The 3,976-nt window shown below is 54.7% G+C and overlaps 1 non-coding gene across 1 annotated transcript; it reads left to right on the forward strand.

Annotated features, from left to right (window-relative positions):
• The first annotated feature begins 3,623 nt into the window (after positions 1–3,623).
• On the forward strand, positions 3,624–3,748 carry LOC118727525. The gene has a single exon (XR_004990605.1). It is a non-coding gene; the product is annotated as a small nucleolar RNA SNORA11 (small nucleolar RNA).
• The last annotated feature ends 228 nt before the right edge of the window (positions 3,749–3,976 follow it).

A 3,976-nucleotide genomic window follows, 5' to 3' on the forward strand; every position in this document is an offset into this window, starting at 1 on the left:
CACGTGGGACGGACCACCGGGGCAGTTTGGAATAAGTGGGCCGTCCAGATTCCGGGACCCCGAGTCATCAGGGATGCGCTCTCTGTAGCCACTGAGGCCATTTAGGGTAATTGCTTCAGTGCTTCGATGACCAGTGAGATCGCAATCAATGGGACATTCAAATCGTCATCAGGGGAAAATTCCATCACACACAACTTCAGAAAATCAAAATAACTCCTCAGTGAGCACAGAACCCAAAACAGCCAGGTTAAAATATTAAACAGCAATTTTTACCCAAGTGTGATTGCTCCCACACCTCAACATTCTGAAAAGGCCTTGGCCCTGGGGGTTTGGTGTTTCTCTTTTTATTCTCCTGCCCTCCCTCTAGTCTGTCCCCAGAAGCAGCTCCCTCCCGAAAAGGCGTGGGGAGGGACCCTGCCAACTCGGCCCCTCCCTCACCCTCCCCCCCACCCCACGGCACCCCATCCTTAAAACCTGCTGCCCGTAAAGGCAGCGCCGCCAGGGCTGTGGGAGCGCCAAACACACAGGCTGTTCCCGGCCCGGCCTCCTCTCGTCCAGAACACACCTGGGTTTTTCCATGATCTCGAGCTTAGTCACCTTTAAAGCGCACGCACGCACGCACACACGCACGCGCTGGGACTGGGGAGTTCTGCCCCATCGATGGTGGCTCCTCACAGAGGATCTGGGGAGCCAGGAGTGAGAAGGAAGACATGGCCCCGCGGAGCCAGCGAGGAAGCGGGCTCTGAGCAGCTCTCAAATGCCCTGTCTACCCTCGGGCACAAGAGAGGGCACTCCCCTCCTCTGCCAGGGAGGCGCGGGTGCCCAGTGGCTCTGGGGCAGGGGAAGGGGCTGGGAGCCGACTTCAGAGCGTCTCCAGCAGCAAAGGGAGCGAGGGAGAAGCCCGGCGTAGGAGACACTGGGAACCTCCACTGAAGGCCTCGGCCACGTCCAGGGCGCTTCCCAAACACACACACACACACACACACACACACACACACACACACAGAGGCAGAGTGCGTCCTCCCAGCTGGCGCGGACACTGAAGCCTGGCACGTGACCCAGGCCCACTGCTGGCACTTCCCCGCGGTGCTGCCACTCGGAGGCTCTGGGGAAATTCCACCTGCTGGCTGAGCAGGGAGGGCCCGGGGGGAGGACTGGGCTCCTTCTGCAGCAGCCACGTGGGCTGCCAGCTGTGCGGGCGCTCCAGCTGGTGCGGGGGGGGGGGGGGCGCCAGGGTGTTTTCCTACTGGGGCTGGGGGCTTTGTCACTGGAAACTGAGACTGAGTCCTCCAGAACCTCCCCCTCCACTGCTCCCCAACAACCTGGGTAACCACGAGCTCCCCAGTGTCTTGTTAGAACCCCCTTTCCTCGTCTATGGCAGAGTGGCTTCCATTGCCTGCATTAAAAACCCTCAATAAGCTGAAGCCGGTGTGGCTCAGTAGATAGAGCATCGGCCTGCGGACTGTAAAGGTCCCAGGTTCGATTCCGGTCAAGGGCATGTATTAATATCTTGGTTGTGGGCACATCCCCAGTAGGGGGTGTGCAAGAGGCAACTCTCTCATCGATGTTTCTAATTCTCTCTCCCTCTCTCTTCCTTTCTGTAAAAAATCAATAATATATATATATTTTTTAAAAACCCTCAAGGATAGTCTTGTTCAAGTTTGCCTGAGGGGTCATTTCTTGGAGTCCTGGCAGCAGCAGCAACAGCTGCCATTTGTGCTGGGACAGGGACAGGGACAGGGACAGGGACAGGGCGGTGCCAGGGGCTGTGTACAGGCTCCTGGAATTCTCACACCTCATTCACAGCGGCAAATTGCAGCTCAAGAGCCACATAGCGGCTCTTTGTACCCTGGAGTGTGGCTCTTCAACAAAATACCACGTGTGGGCGTGCACACACGCACAGTGCAATTGAAACTTCATGGCCCGTGAGCAGAAGTCGGTTTTCGGCTCTCCAAATAAATGTCGATCGTTGTCCTGTCGATATTTGGCTCTGCTGACTAATGAGTTTGCCGACCCCTGCATTAAGGGATTGGGGAACCTGTGGCTCCGTCGGCGACCTATGAGCCCAGTAGGGGGCCTGCAGGAGGCAGCCAATCAGTGATTCTCTCTCATCATTCCTCTCTGAACTCAATAGAAACATCTTTTTTAAAAATAATAAAATGAAAAGAGGGTAACTCAGTGTTGAAGTAGACGAGCTCTTGAAGCTCCACATGCTTCCAGGAGAGACAGAGGCAGCCGTGGGGAGGCCGGACCGGGGCAGCAGCTGTGAGGGGCCAGCGACACCCTGCCACGCTCACAGCTGGTGAAGGAGCAGAGATGCTGGGCTGTCCGAACGCTTCCCCGGGACAATGGCAGAGATTGCTGGCAGTGGGAGGCACTGTCACTCCACAGTGTCTTCTCTGAAGCCCCCAGGGCTGAGGGGACGGCAGCGAGTGGCACATGGCACAGGGCACAGGGCCCAGCGAGCACCTCCGGGCGCAGGCCTGCCTCACCCACACAAGCTAATGCAGGAAATCCCTCTGCCTGCACTTCAAGCACTTATTTGATTTGCATAATTCCGAGGCCAATACATCTCCCCATTAAGGCTGATGTGGCCTGGGATGCAGGCAGCCTAATTAAGGATGAGGCATTAGATCTGCTCCTCTAAATGTTCTTTTCTCTGCTTTATGATTTTCTATGCTGGGTTGATCTTTTATTATTATTATTATTATTCATAAGGGCTTCGTTCCGATTTGTCAAGGCTGCATTAACTGGGCAGCTAATGGAGACGCAGACGTGGAAGTCTGATCGCATTTGTCCTCGGCAGCAAAGTGAACGAAGCAGCAGGAAAAGGGCCTCTCGCGCCCAAACCTCTCTAGCCAGTCGAGTCGCCTCAGATACGCTTGGCTTCTGTCCCCCAGAACCGGACTTGGCTGTGAACTCTCGGGGACAGTGCCAACCTCACTGCCATCGACCGACAGCCCAGCTCACGGCGTGGAGAGGCCCGCGTCAGAGAGGCCAGGGGTGTGTCCTCCCTCCCTCCCTCCCACCCTCTCCGCACTCTCAGTGAGCGCCTCACAGGCCAGACTCCTGGGTGTAAAACAGACTCAAGTCACAGTCAAATGGATCATGCCACCCACCCCTGCCGGCCGATGCAAGAAACATAGCTGAGCCAAGGATCAAGGTTGGGAGCACGCTGGAAAGATGATCTGCTCTATTCTCTTGATCTGCTCTGTTCTCTTGCTCCTGGGAGGTTTTTCTGTTGTATAAGCGCTGCCAAAGGCTGGGGGCATCACAGACAGTGACTCTGACTGGTAGGATTTATTAATATTCGCGTATATTGGCTTCTCAGGGCTGTCATAACAACATACCATAACCTGAGCGGCTGAAACAACAGAAATGTATTGCCTCAGAGTTCCGGAGGCGGGAGGTCCACAATCACGGTGTTGGCGGGGCGGGTTCCTTCCGTGGCTGTCAGGGCCTCTCTCCTCGGCTTGTAGGTGACCGGCTTCGTCCTCTGTTTTTGTTTTTTGTTTTTTTGGAGGAGGAGAGGAAGAAGAAGAGAAAGGTGCTTCAAGTTTGGTATTTAGAGGCTCTTTTCCTTGCACAGAGGTCACTCCCAAAAGACCCATCAAGATTCTTCAGGGGTGTGATCAGAGCAGGGAGCCCGAGAATGGCTCCTCTGTTTACACACATCCAATAGGAACGTGGGGTACTCTTCACGGGGGCAGAACACTCTGACCTTCCTGTGACATGACACCCTATACATGGGGGGAAGAAAAAAAAGAAGAAAAAAAAATAAAAAAATAATAAAATAAAAAAGATTCTTCAGTAAGCTGAAACCGGTTTGGCTCAGTGGATAGAACATTAGCCTGCGGACTGAAAGGTCCCAAGTTCGATTTCGGTCAAGGGCATGTACATTGGTTGCAGGCACATCCCCGGTAGGGGGTGTGCAAGAGGCAGCTGGTCAATGTTTCGCTCTCATCAGTGTTTCTAG

This window comes from Pipistrellus kuhlii, unplaced genomic scaffold, assembly GCF_014108245.1.
Source record: "Pipistrellus kuhlii isolate mPipKuh1 unplaced genomic scaffold, mPipKuh1.p scaffold_m20_p_24, whole genome shotgun sequence".
Lineage (NCBI taxonomy): Eukaryota > Metazoa > Chordata > Mammalia > Chiroptera > Vespertilionidae > Pipistrellus > Pipistrellus kuhlii.